Here is a 21,221-nt window from a genome sequence, read left to right as displayed (position 1 = left end):
AAACAATATATGGAAAAGGTAAGTACAATTCCAGCTCCTTACTTCAAAATACAAAGAGTTTTTGCAAGCAGTATTAGAAGGTGGCCTTTCCTTTGGTAAATTTTCTTCAGAAAGAGGTCCAGTCATTATGCCTTTAATATTTACTTGTCACCAAATATTTTAAAATATCCAATATCATATCTGTAATATTGCTTTAGATTCAAGTGTTTAAATATATATTGCCGTATTCCTTTTACTGAATGTTGGTTATTTTCTCAGATTCTCCTACATAATTAAAAACATATTACCCAAGTGTATCAATTTATGTTTTCATTTGTAATATTATTATAAGCAATTCTGTAAATTTATGATAATTCCATTGCATGTTAATCCATGATCAAGTAATATCATTCTATTATATTACTCACTTCACATGTTGAAGATGGATCTAGCCACCTGAATATTTATTAAACTGCCAGTCTGAAAAATACCACCTTTTTCCAAAGGTTAAAGACCATTTTTAGACTACAGTGTGAATAAAATAGTAACAATAAGGAATTATTTTTATTTTATTTTATTTTTTATTATTTTTTTTTTAATTTTTTTGTCATACATTGATATGAATCAGCCATAGATTTACACGTATTCCCCATCCCAGTGATTTAAAAACTTAATTCAATAGTTCGGATCAAGTTAAAGATACTATATATATTGTGGTACATACACACAATGGAATATTACTCAGCCATAAAAAGGAATGCATTTGAGTAAGTTTTAATGAGGTGGATGAACCTAGAGCCTATTATACAGAGCGAAGTAAGTCAGAAAGAGAAATATCATATACTAACGCATATATACAGAATCTAGAAAAATGGTACTGAAGAATTTATTTGCATGGCAGCAGTGGAGAAACAGACATAGAGAATAGACTTATGGACATGGGTAGAGGGGAGGAGAGGGTGAGATGTATGGAGAAAATAACATGCAAACTTACATTACCATATGTAAAATAGATTGCTGATGGGAACTTGCTGTATGGCTCAGGAAATTCAAATGGGGCTCTGTATCAACCTAGAGGGGTTGGGATGGGGAGGGAGATGGGAGGGAGTTTGAAAAGAAAGGGGATATACGTATACCTATGGCTGATTCATGTTGATATTGGACAGAAAGCAACAAAATTCTGTAAGCAATAAAAAAAGATACTAAATACAACATGTTATATGTGCACCCAATTTCATCCCCTTAAGTGAGGAATTTCAACAGTTTCACCAATGCTGTGATATTCACAAAACTCAGTCTTGGGATGCTTGAGCCAGTGCATTTTTATTCTGCAGTACATATGAATATGATTGAAATTGCAACTTTATATATCAGTGTTCTATATTCAGTGGGTTTTTAAAAAAAAATATTACTATTGTCTTCCAACAATTCAGTAATACTTACCACAAGGATAATTCACAAAGTTTCCAAGACATAGGCCTGATTTCAACTTTTTTAGGTTATACAATGTGTGTGTGTATATATATTTTTTGGCCCCACACATGGCTTGCAGTCTTAGTTTCCTGACCATGGACTGAACCCATGCCCTAGACAGCGAAAGCACAGAGGCCTAACCATTGAACTTCCAGGGGATTCTCACAATGTTATTTTTTTAAATCCTTTCTTACTGTTGGACTATTTCCTCTTAATTGATGCTGTTCAGTAACTATGTCCAGTGCTTTGCAACCCTATGGACTACACCATGCCAGACTTCTGTGTCCTTCACTATCTCCTGGAGTTTGATAAAACTCATGTCCATTGAGTCAGTGATGCCATTCAACCATCTCATTCTCTGTCATCCTCTTCTCCTCTTGCCCTCAGTCTTTCCCAGCATCTGGGTCTTTTCAAATGAGTTGGCTCCTTGCATCAGGCAGCCAAAGTATTGGAGCTTCAGCTTTAGCATCAGTCCTCCCAACGAATATTCAGGGTTGATTTCGTTTAGGATTGACTGGTTTGATCTCCTTGCTGTCCAAGGGACTCTCAAGAGTCTTCTCAAGCACCACAAATCAAAAGCATCAGTTCTTTGGCACTCAGCCTACTCCATGTTTCTTCTTAATTAGTCCATTGTTTTAGTGTTTTGAAATTAGATTTAATGTTATCAAATGTTATTAAAGACTGCTTAAAATTTTTTACTGACTTTAGAATAAAATCCAGACTCTTCCCAGGCATGTCAGCTCTGATGTGGTTTGGCTGATTCTCTCCTCTCATTTTGTGCACCCTGTCTTAGTCATTAAGCCCTTAGTTACAATGCTTTTTGCTAAATTTCTAAGTTTCTAGAGCCCTCCAAGCAAATGCACCTTTTTTCTGGTTTTCAGATAATCAGCCAACTCCTTCTCCTTCTAAGTCTTAATTGCAGCATCATCCCCTCAGAGAATTCTGCCCTCACCAGTCTGTTTCATTACAGCCCCTGATATATTTTACACATTGCACGTTACAGCCTATAATTGTTTTATGTTGAATTTTTGTTCATGTTTTTGTCTCCCATCATGATGTAAGCTCCTTGAAGGTAGGGCCCTTTTCTGTCTTGTTGGCCATTGTTTCTCCAGTAACTCATACATACCAGGAACTCAGTATTTGTTGAATGAATAAATAAATAGATGGGTGAATGTGTGTGTGCGTGTGTGTGCGCGCACACACACTTAGTCATGTCCAGCACTTTGTGATCCCATGGACTGTAGCCCACCAGGCTCCTCTGTCCATGAAATTTTCTAGGCAAGAATACTGGAATGGGTGTCATTTCCTACTCCAGGGGATCTTCCAGACCCAGGGATTGAACCTGTATCTCTTGTGTCTCCTATATTGGCAGGTGGATTCTTTACCACTGTGCCACCTGGGAAGCCACAAATGGATGAATAACAGGATTAAAAGTTGGGCTAGATTTAATAAATATATACCAACTATTGCAAAATTTCCTTACTGCTTATTTAATAGTATTTTTTCCCTCTAGAACCACTGTTTGGCTTAAAAACTAGACAAGGGCAAGATAGTGAAAGTCGCTCAGTGGTGTCCAACACCTTGCTATCCCATGGATATACAGTCTGTGGAATTCTCTAGACCAGAATACTGGAGTGGGTAGTAGTCCCCTTCTCCAAGGGATTGTCCCAACCCAGGGATCAAACCCAGGTCTCCCGCAAGGCAGGCAGATTCTTTACCAGCAGGATCGTTTTTTAGTAAGTATCTATTGAAAATAAGGGTCTAAGATTTGGTAGGATTTTTTGTTGGTACTGTCTCACTCACTCCTAGCAATTATATTCTTCCTTATCATCCCTCATCCCACATAGAAGGGTTAGAATTTGTGGTTTTAAATGCTATTAATTTCACTGATAATCATTTTTTGACATGGTTTAATTTAGACATGCGTATAGAAAGTTTTGCTAATATAGTTAAGGCCAGTGAAAGAACTTAAAAAGTGTTTTAAGAAATTATCTCTCAGCTGTTTTTTTCACTCAGTCGGCTCTATGTAGAGAGAAATTCTTCAGACACTAGTTTCAGTGAAAGATTATTTTGATTTTTGCCCAGCTTGAAAGTTTTTCATATTTCTTTGAAGTTTCATTTATACTGTGAGAACCCAAATTGTCATGCTATCTAACAACATGAAATTTGATCAATATTTTATTTTTTTCTAATTGGCCATGTGAAATAATACAATGCATGTAAGATGCCTCAAACTTATTGTTTTATCCTTGCAGTTCAATATCAACTAAACTTGATTCTCTCCTTTGGCATGACCAAGTGAAAACATAAAGAAAACATTCAACATCATTTAGCAATTGTCTGGAAACAGGAAGCCAAACTATTATCTATAGCACAGGGCAATCCCATTGTGGAAATTTCACCCTGGCTGTAACCTTTTATCTTGTTCTGCTCCTACACCCGGGTCATATTATGCACTGCTTTGTGCTAGTTTGACAAGAACTAATGTGGATGCTTAAATATTTTAAAGGCTGAACGCTTCAGAATGATAAAATACAGAGCTGATCAACCCTTCCTGTTGCATTTGTGGTTAATGATAAAGATAAAGTAATTTAATACTTTTTTTTTTTTTTGGTCTATTAGTAGTTTCAACAACAAACATTAAAGTTCCTTGAAGGAAAATCTTCAAATAAGGCCATGCAATGACATTTTTTAACTACAGTTGTTTTTTATTCAGCCATAAAATCTATCTTTCATAAAGAAACCCACTTACATGTCTTACTTCAGTGAAGGTTATTTGTAGACTGAAGGTCTTTTCTTGTCAAGATATGATGAATACCATGTGTGAAGACAGAAGAGCATCAGACCTGTATTAGCTGGAAAACCCACTGATCTGTGAATAACCTAAAAAAGAAAACCTGAAGATTAGCAACGTCGCTTTTAAGAATGATCCATCAAATTCAACAAGCAGATTCACAGAGATGAATCATCTGGTTCCTTTTATACCTACTATACAGTAAAGGTTATTTCCTTTCCCTACAAATAGAAGTTTGGAAATAAAGGGAGACTTTTGAACATCTGTTGGTATAAGTCAATAATCTTAAAGTGCTTCTGATTTTTTAGATATAAATCCTTATTAATGACTATTAAGATGGTGTAGTCAATTCTTTCTTTTTTCTTTCAGTATTAGTTTCAGGATTTCTGGGGAATCACTCTTTATTCTTTTGTAAGTATGTTGTGGAGAAGTCAAATTTTCACACCAAATTTTAATTCTATGCAAGTTGGTATATCTGTTGGAATTATTTTTAGGAATTTCCTACATTGTTTGTATAGATAAGTGAAAATAATTGGATGTTACTCTTTTGAATGTTATGCTGGTCGATTAAAAGAATAAAAAGATTCAAATTCTGTTAAAAGTAAATGTTTTATTTTATAATTTTTAAATCTAATATAGTTTCAAAAGTATGGACTTAAAATACAAATTTCACAGTATAATTGTTCTTAGTTTTAATATGTTGTGTTGGGAATGTTTTCACTTCTTTTTACATTGAACTTGAATGTATAGAATGACTTAAAACAGAAAGTACTAAAAAGAAATCACATAATTTTTCATGTTTATTTCATGCCGGCATTTTCAGTAAATAAGTAAGTCAATATAATTTAAAATAAATTGATATGAGGCAGCAAAAAGAAATAATTACATTGCAATGCAGCCATGGAAACTGAATTTTTTTTTTGGCCTTACCTCCTAAAAAAGATTTCTGACAAAATACACTTCAGTAATTCGAATTAACCATTAGGTGATTTTTTTGTTGTTGATGTGAGGTTAGCAGGAACTAAGACTCTAAGTTTATTTTCTTTAAAAATGTTGGTATTATTTTAGGAGGATGTCTTTTTGTAAAATTTTAACTATGCCTATTTAAGTAATTAATTTACAACATGCCCAACATAATAAAAAATAGTTTTTATAGTGACTGAATTATAAACTTTCTGTGTGTTCAAGTAATTAATAATCATTTGTGCTTTGGTATTCTGTAATGTTATTTATAACCATTTTCATTATGTAAATTAAATAGCAAAATAGAAACACCATTTCTTAAAGAGTGAGTTATAGTTTAATGAAGGAGAAGTTTGCTGTCAGAAAGATTTTAATGTTTGAAACCACTCAAAGGCATTTGAAGACTTCATCCCTCATCAGAGTTTCTTACAGAAATGAAAACATAAGGAAGATCTAAAAATTCAAGGACCTAAACTGATTTTGTTTTATATGAAATTTGAGGGCATGTTTTACAGAACTACTTTTCCCCCCATAAGTCAGATATTAACTATTGTAGAAAACACATTAAGTTCTGAACTTTTACAAAATTCTATTTTTTTATGATTAATTTTTCTAAAATTGCGCATAGCAGTCTCAGGTCAAAAAGAGTAAGGAATGAAAATTCTTCTGACTATTTAGAAGCTTAAACACTGCAAGAGCCCTTGAAGCTTTCGTCCCACAAACTAGAACAGCCATAAATCATAAATGAATACGGGAGAAAGCCCCGTCAGTGATCTTTAGATACAGGACTGCAGCAAAGCGAAAAACATGGAGTTTGAGAATTTAGCACCTAAGGTCCAGCTAAATATTATTGATTTTAACTTAAGCTGAAATAGTCACCCATTTGATTTAATAATCCTTTCTGTGGATGATAAACCAAAATTTAACTAAATAAAATTAAAAAATGGCTTTAAATAGATGCGGCATTTATGATATACAAAGATAGAAACAATTTAATTAAGCAATAATGTTCATGGCGCTGGAGCAATAAACAATATATGCAGCTGATTAAATGCAGGAGTTCAGGGTGAAATCCTCCTTTCGGAAATAGCTGTCCACGGATCCTTCTAGTCCTTTATTTGGTGGTGTGAGATGTGACTCCACGGGGATCATGGACATTGGCTTTGTGTCACATTTCCCCTGCTCTGCTATGCTTTGTGGTCGTATTTAGTCATTGGTGGGACCCAAGACTGAGTTTTAGACTAGAAAATGGCAATTTCTTTTCATTCAAAACTGAAAATTATGCTTTTTTTCCTCTTAAAGAAGTCTACTGATTTTCTTTCGGGAATCACTGGCTTCACACAGCATTGCCGATAGCTACTGGGGCATTGATTTTTTCTTTCTTATTTTCACTCTATTCCTTTTACTGGGCTCCAAAATTGGGGGTCAGTTTCTGAATGTCAACTGTTCTTAAAAAAAACAGCTTAAACAATCTGGAACTGGTTCTAATATGGAAGTGTATCAGTAACAATTCTAGACCGTGGGCAAGTGTAGAAGGCAAGAAAAAAAACAAAAAAACCAGAGAAATTTAACAGTAAGGTACTATGATATGGTGCAGCTGCAGAATATTACAGCAATTAGAAAAAAAATGTTTTTTTCTTCCCCCAAATCTCCCTTTACACTTTGCTTCTGGAAATTTGGATCTATTAGGTTGCAAATGAATGTATATTTCATGATTCAACTTTTTTGTTCAAAAATGTGTATATTCTGGTTCACATATATGTATATATAAGTTTAGGATTGGGCTATTGTATTTTTTTTTACATATGTGTCTTTTTCTATAATGTTTTCAGAAAATAAAGTGAATATTATAAAATAAAAAAATAAAATAACAAGTAAACTAAAAAATCCACACAAAGAGTAATGTTTTTGGTTCTTGTTACTGCACCCACCACTTCAGTGTATAAAATATTAACTTATTTTTATGAAAACATACTTATATAAAAGTTAAAATTTAAAAATTGAAAGTATTTAATATATTTTTAAAAACTTATTTTCTTCTAACTATTTAAACTCAATTAAAATTAAAAGTAAGAACACAAATTATTAAGGGATCAATAGTATCTAAAAAAAGTTGAAATTTCAATTTAGTATTTTAAAAAATTGATTAAATTGTATCATTTTTGATGAAATAAAATAATTCCTAATTGTAGTGTTCATGACTATCTAATAGCCAGTGTAAATAATTTGTATTTAGTGCAAGTGCCATCTAGACCTCATCTATAGAAATTGAAAGGTAATATAAATTTCTTAATATGACAAAATATTTCAACTACCATGTGCCAATTATTGCAAAAACAGTGTTAATTCATGGAAGTCACTGACTTTAATATAAAGAGAAACAAGAAAATGGCTGATGGGCTCTGGTAGGAAACACTACTTCTCATGCAAGGATCTATTATTAATATATTCATGCTCTCTGGGAGGAAGAATTTATATTAATTAGCATGCATTCTCTATAACTTAAATGTTTCTACTGTAGTTTGCAGCACAACCTACAAAGCTTAGGGCACTGCAACATAGCTGTCTTATTTGGAGGGCACTGGACAAAGAGACACATGAAGCATTTCTGTATTAGGGACAGAGCAGATGTTTAAGACTGTAAGTTGTGCTGGGCCAATGCTAAGTGATAGATACTCATGATAGTGGTGCCCAAGTGTTTTTAAAATACTTTCATTTTGCATGTGTGTTTGTGGTATACAAGATCCTGTAGAGCACGAGGTTCATCCAAGGCTGCTGCTGCTAAGTCACTTCAGTCGTGTCCGACTCCGTGTGATCCCATAGAAGGCAGTCCACCAGGCTCCCCCGTCCCTGGGATTCTCCAGGCAAGACCACTGGAGTGGGGTGCCATTGCCTTCTCTGTCATCCAAGGCAGAGGGCCCTCAAACTTGGATCTAATGCAAGTACTATCTATTGTTTATCTCAAATATAAATATGTATGGAGTACCTATTATATCCAAGACATGGAGCTATAGTGAAAACCAAAGAACATGATGTCCCTACTGAACAGATTTTTAACATCCTATGAGTGATGTGAAGCAAGAAGTACGCACACACATCAATTGCACCAAAGGAAGGTTGACCGGAAAAGGAGCTATATTGAAAATACAAAGATGAATTCCAGTTGGGGATATATGATTACTTTGCATTTTAAATAGACTTTGAAGAACTGGTAGGATTTAAACAAATAAGGTGAAGAAGGCATTCTAGGAATAGTCAGATTTTGAAAAGGGATAAAGGTAGATTTAGGATGGTAGATAGCCTAACACATTAGGGAGAGACATTTGTATTTTATTCTATATGCTATGAGAGATATGGTGAGTTTTTGAGAAGAGGCATGGTATGATCACTTGACTAATTTGGGAATACACTTAATTGAAACATTCCTGCTTGTTTAAATAATACCTATCTAGTGATGGGCTTGTCAAAACACAGAATATGGATGGATTTCGAGGAAATTAAATATTTAGTGGCCTCAAGTTCTTGTCTAACACCATACTCATTTAAGTATAGGCATTTCCCAGAACAAAAGATGGATTATAAAAGCCAGGTATTTTATTCCTTAATTGCTATAGAAGCTAGTCTCCAGTTAAAGCTCTGAGCTTTAGCTGATGTTAAGAATGTTTCAGCAAAAGTTAAGTTTAATAGAATGCATTAATTCTTCCCTGTAACAACCAGAACGTAGCACAAATTTTAGAATGCATTTACAGCATGTTAAAAGGGCAGGCATTTATAAGGATAGAACAAACCACCTTGCTGTTTTAGCTAGAATATAGGAATATAGACGACTATATTGTAAAATAATTGACTTCATAGCTCTTTTCAAGAAATAAATGCCATATACATTTATGAAGTAAATGGAGAAAATATCAAATAGTTATGGAGAAAATATCAAATTTTATGGAGAAATTTATGGAGAGAATATCAAAAAGTGTTGGCTATTGGGAATTGAGTCATATTTAGGATTTTAGTCTTTGCAAGTTTTATTTTCCAAGTTTTATTTTCCAAGTATAGAACAGAAGCTAGAATCCTGGAAAGAATTAATTTTTCCTTCTAGGAGAAGCATTAAATACCAGTTTAAAATTATTAGGTGATAAACACAGACAGAAAAATAACCACAAGTTTCCAAATATCCTAAAATAAGAAAGTGGACAACCTTAGGTAAAAGAATATGAGTCACATATTTGCTGGTTTGTTTTTCACTGAGAACACCATTGTTTTCTTGACATGTTCAAGAAATACCTATAAGTTGGTGAACATTTGTCTCTTCTCCAATTTACCTGCAATATTGTAGATTAGCTGTCTGGTTGATTCTTTTCCAATAAACTACCATTGAAAGTGTTTACAAGTTCAATTTCAAGGAGTTTGGAGACAGAATAGTCTCAAATGGAAATGAGAGACATTGGGTTTAAGCAGCTTTGGACTCTATGGCAGTAGTCCCTCTAGACCCACAGATGTCAATTTGTTTTGCACTAAAAATATGATCTTTTCTCCAACATCTGTGAGAAGGGAAATTTTCAAATGGAGTGTGGATCCAACTCTGAGTTTAAATCTTGTATGTGGATTGAAGCAGATTTAGTAGGGACATCTGTGATGTATCTTGGGTAGAAACATATGGCAATAATAAATACTATTATACAATGAATAATCACATTTTAATACAATTTTAGTAGTCTGCTTTCCTTATCCAACATTTGCTGTTCTGAAGTGAACTCTTACTGCTCTCCTCCTTATTTTTTTAAAAAGATTAATTTCCTTAATTGCTTATTGCTGTGGTATTTAGTCCCTTGTCATAGCTCTTTAACTAGAGTATAAAAAACTATATTGCATTCAGAACCAGGAAATATTAAATGAGATCCAGACTTCAGCAAATCAGAAGACTAATTAGGAATTTATCTAATTCTATGAAGAAAAACATCTCATTTTTATCGTTCTCATTAAATGAATACTTTATTCTTTACAGAGGCTTTCATTTTAAGGCATTAATAAACACAGAAATAACGGAACTTTAAGCAAAGCAGTGACAACATTGGTTAGCTTAAGTTTCTCAAATTTCTGTCTAAATTAAAATTCAAAATGATTTTATAAATAGGCCAGATAAAACAATTACATAAAGAAGAGATGTATGACTGTGGGAATATATTGCTTTATCTTGGCTATGGGTGTTGCCAAAAAACATACAAAATCTATTTTGTGTAACATAAACTGACTAGAACAAGACCTACATAAAGCATTAAATCAGTAGTTAATATAAGACAGGATTTATAAGAAGAACTCATTATAAACCAATCAACCTTAATTATAAGTCAATTTATGTAATCACTGACTGTGTAACAAATGATATAAGAATATATATCCTGGTTCTCATTGTGTTCAAGTAATACATGATCATATGGACATGCATTATATAAATATGCAACTCCAGACATTAGGATGAACAGAGTTTAAACCAGATTTCAAGACCAAGGGTTGATACTAGAGTGTGCAGTTATGCCATCAGAAATCTTTATAAAGTAACTGAAAACTTTCACCTCGTCCTGCTACCTTTGAGATATACTTGCAGATTATACAGCCGTCATGCTCAGTCGCTCAGTCAAGTCTGCCTCTTTGCAATCCCATGGATCGTAGCCTGCCAGGCTCCACTGTCCATGGAATTTTCCAGGCAAGAATACTGGAGTGGATTGCTATTTTCTACTCCAGATCTTTCCCACCCAGGGATCGAACCTTAGTTGCCTGCTTTTCCTACACTGGTCTTCCCTTGTGGCTCAGATGGCTTCTCTTGTGGCTCAGATTGTGGCTTGCAATGTGAGAGACCTGGGTTTGATGGCTGGATTGGGAAGATTCCCTGGAGGAGGGCATGGCAACCCACTCCAGCATTCTTGCCTGGAGAATCCTCATCGACAAGGAACCTGAAGGACTACAGTCCATGGAGTTGCAAAGAGTCAGATACGACTGAGCGACTAAGCACTGCTACATTGGCAGGTGGATTCTTTACCACTGAGTCACTTGGGAAACCCGCTGGCACATAAAACCAAATTATGAGAGCCCAACATATGCTTTAGGAGACAAAGATCTGTTGGCGGGTTTTAATGATTTAGCATAAAATCTCATGGTGAGACAAGCATAGCTCTGAAGCATGACTTTGCTCCCTGTGTGTTACCCTGCTGCTTTCTTAGTGGTGCTACCAAATATCTTTATATTAATTGAGAAGATTCCATAAAGTTTGAATGTATGAGATCTACCAGCCTTAGGTCACTGATTTTCCTCACTCTTAACTCTAAGAAAAAAAAAAATTTCTTTAAAAAAAGAGTAAATTAGAGTGGGAGGTAATAGATATAGTAGAAGAAAAGAACAGCTTCTGAAAAGGTTTATGCAACAAAACTGAAACATTAATTCATTGACTAATTGATTAGTAGTAGTAATAGAGAGAGATCAGTTGGTACCCACTAGACAATGGCATGGTAGTTTCCCCTAAATAGAAGGTGGTTGTTTCTTCTCCATACTTTTATTCACTTATTTAACACACAAACCAGACCAGTTTTAAATACATCATTCTTTAATGATGCATCTGAGAGGTTAGAGTCCTTTTTACTCTATAGTATTTGTTTGGTATGTTGACTATTTATTGAACTGCTATTTGTTTCTTGTAATATATCTAGTCCTCCTTCTGTTTTTCATTTTCTTTTCTACACTGGAAGCTTAATCCTCTATCACCAGAAGAAGCATTGAATAAAACATTTTATTGCTTTGGATTTTGAGATAAACTCTACAATTTAATAATGACTGTTCATGATATAGCTCTGAGATAGTATTTGTATCTCTTTCTGGAAAGTACATATGCTGTTTTCTAGTGATTATAGACAAGTATATTTTATACTATCATTGAGGGATTTTGCTATGATTTAACAACTTTATCAGAAAACCATCGTAGTTAATAGAAATTCATATTTTAATCTTAATTAAAATCTTAATCTTTAATCTTCTTTGCTTTTTCCTTCCTTTCTTATTTTTTGGGGAGGCTTCCCTGGTAGCTCAGAGGGTAAAGAGTCTGCCTGCAATGTGGGAGACCCGGATTCAATCTCTAGGTCAGGAAGATCCCATGGAGAAGGAAATGGCAACCCATTCTGGTATTCTTGCCTGCAAAATCCTATGGATGGAGGAGCCTGGTAGGCTCCAGTCCATGGGGTTGCAAATAGTTGGACATAACTGAGCAACTTCATTTTCACTTTCACTTTTCACCTTACTTTTGCTCATTTGTGTTAGAAAGAGAAGCGATTTATTTTTTTATAATATTTTGAAAAATTTTGAAGTAATATAGGTGTTTCCTTTGGAGATATAAATGAATGATTCTGCGAAATACAGACCAAAGAACTGTTGGGATTTTCAGTTTCTCTGGTGGAGATTTCCTAAGATCCTCTAGAACGAGAAGGACACAGATGTAATACAAGGTAATTTAAAGAGGTCTGATTGGGAAAAGGCTTAAAGTGATTCTATTGTGTCAAAAAGCATCTGAGCTTTTTTTTAAAGGCTAAAATGTTAGAATTTTTTTTCAAGACTGAAATGAGTTGAAACTCTCCTCCATAATTAAGTAATAATATGTGACAAAGCATGAGTTATTGCATAATAATTCATACCTTTTTGCTTTGCTAAGAATGAGGCCATAGGATGAGTGCTTGTTTAAATGCACAAGTTATGAGTTATTACATCATAATTCACACCTTGAAGTACCATATTGTGATTATAAAATGGCCCTGTGCAAATATTATTAATTTTTAAAGTTCAGAAATAAATTATTAAAAAATAACACATTATGACTTCAAAAGATCCTCTCTAATGTGAATTCATTAAAAATGGAATGAAAACTAAATTAGTACACATGGAACCAGAATTATATATAACCTTTCTTGTTGAGCTGTTTTCATTGACATATGGCTGTGAAGCATCTGCTATCGAACCTGTAGCTGTTGTGTAGATGTTTTTTTTCTTTAATATTCCAACTCGCAATGTATGTTAGCTTGATTTTTTTTTCTCTCAGGGACATAACTCAGTAGTGGCAATAAGTTGGTCTTTACAGTCACTTTTAGTATTGCTAATTTTGTTTAGCAGCATTGCATAACAAAATTGTGAAGAGCAACTCTCTTCAGCATTTGAGGACTAAGCCCCATCTTGGCTTCTAGGACAGTGACTTTTACTGGTATCCCTCTCCCTTCCCTTTCCCCATATTGCTCACCAATTTCTTTTAATCTTTCTCCCCATTGCCTTTGGGTGGTCTCCAAAATTCTTGCAATATTTCATTTTTTTCTCTGTTAAGTCCTACTCCACAAAGGTTCTATTTCAATGATACTTCTCTATGCAGATAACTCCCTAATATAGCTCAATTTCTAAAATTTCACTCATAATCCAAATTACCAATATTTCCTATTATTATTTTCATTATTCTAGTTATTATTCTCTACCTAGAAATTTAACATATCAAAAATAGGCCCTTGTTATTCTTTCTAAAGTGGCTCCTCTTCCCTCCATGGCTTTCAGTCCCTGAGGTTAAAAGCTTTTTTACCCTTTTATATTACCCTTTATATATTGTTTACCCTTTTATATTTTTGAACTATTAAGCAACTACTTTGTACTAGTTACTCAGTGAAGAATTATTTAAGGAGAATATCCTTAAAGAACTTGCGTGGTAATAAAAGAAACAGTTATGCAAATTTGAAGAAGAATGTGATATGCATAGCAGAACAAATAAATACATTCAATTGCTTCTACTTGCAATACTCATGAAAAGCTTTGTGGAGAAGTGATTCTGGAGATGGTCTTGGATGAGTGGAATTTCTAAGAACAGATTTACTGCAGGGCAATCAAAAGCACAAGCAAAGACTTGTGGTAGGTCTTCGTATAGGTGAGGATACCAGAAGTTCTCATTATATTTCAGTGTTAAAATACCTCTTTCAGGAAAGCGTAGGTGTTGTTTTATTATTTTAATGTTCCTACTTGGCAAAATAAAAATTGACAAAACTGTGTCAGTCCTGTGAAAATTTTTACATTATAGTAATAAATTTGAAGCACAGGAAATCATTGCTCTGTATAGACAGTGAAAAAGTCCTTTTCTCATACTACATCTATCTTATTTGTTTCAGACTCTTCTCCAAACTCTCCATTTATGTGACTGTAACCTTAATTTAGAAATTCACTGTTTCATTCTTAGTTACTATAACACCCTTTCAACTGGTTTCATCCCATCTATTCTTTTTATGTTCTATGTAGTACACTATCAAATTAAGTTTCCAAAAAATCCTAATTTCTTTCCATTTCTCTTATGATCCTGAGATTATTATATCTATCTCCTTCCTGTTCAGAGTTCTACATTCAGCTTTTAGGCTTCTCTGATATTTGCTTCATAAACATATTTTAGAAACTTTTCATGAAACATGACATGATGCTGGCCTTCCAGTCTTCTGCAAAAATATCCTGTTTTCATGCTTTTCCAAATCTTGTTTATTCTTCAAGTCACCCCTACATACCCTCTACTCTTCCACCAATTCCATCTGAAGTTGGACTTTCTCCATGAAATAGTATTTAATCATTGCAACTATCATCTTTCCTTCCATACTAATTTTCAAACTTCTGTTATACTCAATGGTAAAATATTATGTCATTCAATACAAATTATTTAAAAATATCTATTCAGTTTAAAGCACTGTTGGTAATAAAGAAAAGGAGAAGGGAAAATATCATTACTGTGTTTTTTACATATTAGGCACTGCTTAGTATTTTTAAATATCTAAATACTGATCTTTATGCAGCTTTCAACCCAGATATGAATGAATCCATCTGCAAATGCAGGAGAGTTAGGTTTGATCCCTGGGTTGGGAAGATCCCCTGGAGGAGGAAATGGCAACCCACTCCAGTATTCTTGCCTAGGAAATCTCACCAACAGAGAAGATTATTGGGCCACAGTCCATGGGGTAGCAAAAAGTCTGACACAACTTGGCCACTGAGCACTCATGAAGAGTCAGTTGCAAATCTGTGAAGTAAAGAGACTATGCTAAATGCAGGTTACAGGTCATCATGGAGAAAGGGCTCAGTGACTCTGAGTGGTGTGATGAGAAATGGTTTCAAGAACAAGGTGGCATGAACTGGGCCTAAGAGGGAGAGTGGACTTTAAGATGTGCAGAAATAAGTACAAGGTAATCCAGGCATAGGGAATATCCTGTGTGATTGCAAAGACTTAGAAAAATGTTGAATATATTTAGAGAAGAGTGATTAGTCCCATTTGGCTATATCTGAGTTTAATCGGTCATTGATCTCTAATTGCTTCATTAGACTGTTTCCTTACAGCTACATTAAAAGCCTCTGGAAACATGGAATGCTACATCACTTTTTAACAATGTCCTAAAGAAGGTAGCACAGGCTAAGGCTATAATATTCACTCAATAAATGTATATTTAATTAGTTCAATTTTATTAAGCACGAAGCTTTTCCTAATAATTTTTTTTGCCTTTATGTGTCACTTTTATTCTTTAGATCTTTATGTAAAGTCACTTGCCTATTTGATCTTTCACAGAGCTTCCTTGCTGAAGTTAGGAATCTTTTTAGATGTACTTTTACAAAGTATTTAAATAATTAGCTGAATGGGCAATGATTAAGATTCCATGCTTCAAATGAAGCCAGCTTTTACATTGCGTAATTCTCTGACACTCTAATTTTTCAGACTTCTGATACTTTATCATTATAAAATGTTTCACATTTATTCTTATTTGTTTAGTAGACAATTATCTAGTGCCTATTTCATGCCGAGTTCTGGCACAGAGATTGGAAGATTCAGGGAGAACCAATTTCCATACAACTAATAGCAGAGAACAATTCAGAATGTTGACGATGCAGTTGGAACTTAAGAAGAATGAGGGAAAACCATTTATTATCTAAAGTAGATCTCTCAAAGTTTAGTCCAGTCATGTCCCATATACATACTTTCAAAATCAACTAGGAGTCAACCATTTTAATGCATGAGACATGACTCTTTGATCTCAAGCAATTCACAGCCTTGAAAGGACCAATGGTATAATGTGGATATAATTTTCTCAATATAGATTTGTGACTACTTTTTAACAGGCTCATTTCTACTTCTTCTTATAAATAAAACCTGAAGCTTCTCATGTCATAAATGCCATAATGGTGTATATGAAAATGATTTTCTTTTCAAGGACAAAAAGTAAACTTACATAACTCAACATGCCTTAGTTGGGATAATGCATATGAAGTAGCCATTGATATCATTATTGGAATCAACTGAGGTTCATTACCATAGTGGGATTCTTGTGACAGGCATCTGCAACTTCCAAAATACATGCTTAATTTTGCTTGCATAAATTAACTGTTTTACTGCTGAAATTGCATCAGATAGCAGACAAAGTCAGTCTATGATATGGGGGAACAAAAAAACCTTTGCTCTTGGAACTGTGTTTATGGTTTAATGAAATGTTTCTAACAAGACTTTTTATTTCAACCACTAAAAGTGGGTCTTTGCTGAATTACTTCTCCTGCCTTTAAACTCTTACTCTAGATAAGATGATGGAGGAAGGGCAAGAGAAAATCAAAAAACAAACTTAATAACACCATACCTTCGAAGTGGCTTGATTTATAATGAGTTTGTGGGAACATTCTGAACCTATTTCATGTTGAATTACAGTCCACCTTTACAAGTGGCTGCTACAGAAAGAGTTCATGAACATACTCCTCACACTCCTTCAATCCTCTTCCTGCTCAGCCCCTAAAATTTAAAATGTGATACAAACAAAATGCGTCTATAAATTTATATAGTAACTACACAAACAAATGCAAACTCATTCTTAGTAACCATAAAATTACCTTCTGTTATCTATCACTTTGTGAATTATAGTTTCATCGCTTGGAAGAGCCCACGGCACAGAATAACACTGCTTTTCTTCCTACCTCTGTGTCACGGCTGCTCTCCTGGCTGGAATAGCAATCAATAGTCTCACAGATAAACAAATGATTAAAGGGCAAGATGAACTACTGTAAATAGGGATCACGTTATCTGCTTTTGCTCTGAATATAATTTAAAAAAAATCAGTGTTGAATTTTTGGGCACCAGGCTAGAATCATAATCTCAGCAATGTTCTTTTGTTTCTCTGATTTCACTTTTTAAAAATCTTCTTCAGAAAGAATAAGTTTGCAAACAGGTACAATGTAAACTATGCAATAGAGGTATATTTAAATGGATTTCTTATTGTAGAGTGCAAATTGAATACACATGGATACATAATGAAACATCATAGAAATTTTAGCTGCAAAGTCACAAGAATTTTAAAACCTTTTCTGACTTCGTATTAGTTCAGTATCCAATTAAATCACTGGTTTGGTGCATTAGAAATTTATGAAGTTTCATAAGACTGGTATTGCATAATAATGTAGTTGAAATGAAGTGACAAGAAAATGATTTTTTAATTATTTTTAATTCTTCATAAATATAAATAAATTAATTTCTCCATAAATTATGGGCTATGTAATAATCAATTTTCATTTTTTTAGATGAAGAAAATAAATCTGAGAGTGGAAACACATTCCCAGTATGTTTTATGCACTAAAACTCTGATTATAAGGCTAGACTCTTCTGATTTTATTTTTACTTTGTTCATTTATTGCTGTTTGGTAATATCAAATTAAAGGGTAGTCAGTATGGTTGATGATCATTCTACTTATACTTTTAGTTGAGAAATTTTCTTATGAAATATAAAATGTTGTCGTGTTTTATGATACTCCCAAGGTATCTTAGGATACCTTGGGAGTATAACATTTTTAATTTATTACTTAGTCAAACTGGTGGATCTAAATGAAGATACCTTGAGAATACAATATAATCACAGAAATTAGAATTTTAATACAAACTTTAACAAATAAAGGCAAGGAAATTTCTCAGGAAGTAGATTAAAAGGTCAAAGAGAGGGAATATATTAAATAAGAGTTAAAATATATATAAAATCAATACAGGTGAGCCAACATCCAACTAATAGCACCATCAAAGGTACAATAAAAGACAGTTTCCTTAAACAGAAGGAGCAATGCCCAGCATAATGTGTGAGGGAAAAAAATAGGCCCATAATTGTGCAGTTTTCATAACACCAAGGATAATGTAATGACTTCAAAAGAAACAAATAGTTCATCTCTAAAGCAACAAAAACAGATTAGCATCAACTGCACATCTGTATAATTGGTTGCTAGAAATTAATACAGCAATATCTATGAAGGTTTGAGAAATAATGATATTAATTTAGAATTACATACCCAGCTAATTTCAAATACCAAACTTGAAGCTAGAAGAGATATATTTTCATATTTGGAAGGCATGAAAATTTATCTCCCTTCTTAAAGAAGCTACTCGGGGATAACTCCAGGTATTTAAACCAAGAAAGAGGAAGATGGAGAATATAGGAGCTTGTTGAACACTTGACTCAGGATATCAGTGGTGGACCAGGTCTAAGGAGGGGTTTCTGAGAAAAAAGAAGACTCCCAGGATTTAATAGCATCCTTGGGAATTTGGAATAATTTAAGGAAGCAATGAAGGCAGTCAATACAAGAAAAAAGATGTCAAGTAGAAACTCCAGAACAAGACAAAACAACCAAAATCCAACAAAATAAAACAAAACAGTAAATCTGTATGCAAAAAGAAATTGCAATTATAGTACATTATTGGTTATATATTATGTAATATTTGCATAGTCATAATATAATACAACCACTGATATTCTGTATACAAAAAATGCTGAGGGACATAATTGTGCTTTACAGTACAAAACATAAATGCCATTACCTTCATTTAAAAGAAAGCACCTATGGTAAAAATTGAGAGTTGAAAGGAGAAAAAGAAAGCTACAGGTAAAGAAAGGGAGTTGGTCATCTTTATTTTTCACTGAAGGGAGTTAAGAATATGGTCCACTGAGAAATCAAAAAGTAAAACTATTTGCATAATATTTAAAGTTATAAAAGTAATCACTAGAAAGACTAAAGAGTGCTATGGGGAAAGAGGTGTAAAGTGGTATAAATGGGCTGTTTAAATTAATCCATCAATTATGGAACAAATACATATTCTTCATAAAATCTCTTTCAATACTTATTTGTTGACTGGAGGAAGAAAGGAAGTAAAAACAATGACCTGGTAGGAGGACATCTGGTCTACCTATGACACTGGCTACCAGATTCCTACCCTCTACTATTCTGGGCCACACACTTCTGAAGAATATTTTAAAAATGACTTAACAGAGATCATAGTAAAATATGAGAACAGCATGTTGAATTAGGGAAATCAAAATTATGAGCAGCAAAATAGATGTACACATTGCTGTAGGCTTACAGAGAATGGAGAAACTGAACCTTAAAGGGAAGAATCATTAAGGTAGCCAATAGCTAGTGACCTTTGAGTAGACCCATTAAGCTAGTCTATATAAATTAATTATGAAATCATGACTGGTGAGAGTGGAGTTTAGGGAGGGCATTCCATGCATAGGTAACAGCAAGCGGAATTGTGGCCTGGGGTGCTCATAATTTGAAGTGACTACAAATGGCAAACTATGAAAATAAAGATGCAAAGAGAAAGGACTGTTCAGCGCAAGTTAGGAGTGATAACAAGTCATACTTTGAACAGCCTTACATTTTAGAGTAACAGGCTCGGTGCTCTATTCAAAGTGTAACAGGGAGTCATGGAGGGAACTAGCCCAAGGAACAGAAGGGCTGTTCTTATGATACTGAACTCTTGCCATAATATGAGTAACTGCTAAGTAAGGTCCATCATTGCATGGCAGGCATTTTGGAAATGACTTAAAGAGAATATCCTTAAATGTTCACCAGATAACATTCGCATTCCTGAAGGAATGTCTTCATGGAGGATTTGATAACAAAATTTGGAAATTCAGAGAGCAAATTAAAATAGTTTTGGAAGAGTAGGCAACAAAAAAGGATAAAAGATAACCAAAAAAATGTCCTTCTGGTAAAGACCAATAACATAGAAAGATTTGCCATTAGCATAAATACTGACAGGGTCAAGTAAATGAATGTAAAATAATGTTAAGTGAAGCAGTTCCATTAGAACAAAGTTTTCTCATAATTTAGGTTCTCACATATCAAGGTCTAAAATAAGAGCCTTAGAAGAATCTTACTGGGTGAAGTCAATATCAGCATACAGTTGGTGAAATGGGGAGAGGAAAGAAAATATTTTATTTTAGTTTCTAGTGTAGTAATCTCAGATCTTTTTCTTTTTTAAAAAAATGAAGAAAAATAACATACATAGGGGAGTAGTAAAGAATTTAAATACATTTTTAAGTCATTTAAGGATTTTCAAGTCAAAATCTCAAGGTAAGGAATGCTGCACGTACTATTCATAGATTATTTTAGGTCTGTCCTCTGAGAGATGAGCCATTGTTAGTGTATCTTATGGATTTGCATAGCATAACCACTTGCTAATATCACTAATTTTTCTTAGTAACTTAGGTTCACAGTCAATAAAAACTCTATTCAGCAACTCTGCCAAGGAAATTGATATTACTACTTCCAAAATTGATTTTTTTGACCCAAGGCATCTTAATTTTTTTTTAAACTAAAGCCAGCTATTAGGCTATGCTTAACAGACTTTCAGAAGAGAGGAGAGGAAATGAACAACTCTATATTTAAAATATCTTATTTTTATTTTTATTATTGTTATGAAAATGTTAATTTCCTAAGGGAATCGAGTTTAAATGAACACTCTGGAGTCCATTTCCTAAGCCAATCAATAATGACCTCATGTGCATGAAAAACATAGTACCTGTACATTTCAAAATAAAATTTATGGCACCCATATAAGTAAAGGGATAAAAATTTCTAACGCTAGACAGCAAACACAGATTTATGTTGAAATACTTAATTCAGCATCTCATAAGTCCTCATGAAAAGAAACGAGAAAGAAGGGGCTTCACATTTCTAC

General features: G+C 33.7%; 1 long non-coding RNA gene across 2 annotated transcripts in view; it reads right to left on the bottom strand.

Moving 5' to 3' along the window:
- LOC122686922 overlaps positions 1-17,190 on the bottom strand; it is a 28,522-nt gene extending 11,332 nt beyond the window's left edge. For both annotated transcript variants that reach the window (XR_006338945.1, XR_006338946.1), the window contains exons 1-2: positions 17,114-17,190; positions 4,205-4,335 (exon numbers count right to left, since the gene is read on the bottom strand). This is a non-coding gene — a long non-coding RNA (uncharacterized LOC122686922). The remainder of the gene's footprint in view (positions 1-4,204; positions 4,336-17,113) is intronic.
- Between the last annotated feature and the right edge of the window lie 4,031 nt (positions 17,191-21,221).

Source organism: Cervus elaphus, chromosome 30 (genome assembly GCF_910594005.1).
Source record: "Cervus elaphus chromosome 30, mCerEla1.1, whole genome shotgun sequence".
NCBI lineage: Eukaryota > Metazoa > Chordata > Mammalia > Artiodactyla > Cervidae > Cervus > Cervus elaphus.
Note: the sequence above shows the minus strand (reverse complement) of the source record. Positions and strands in the feature narration are given on the sequence as shown.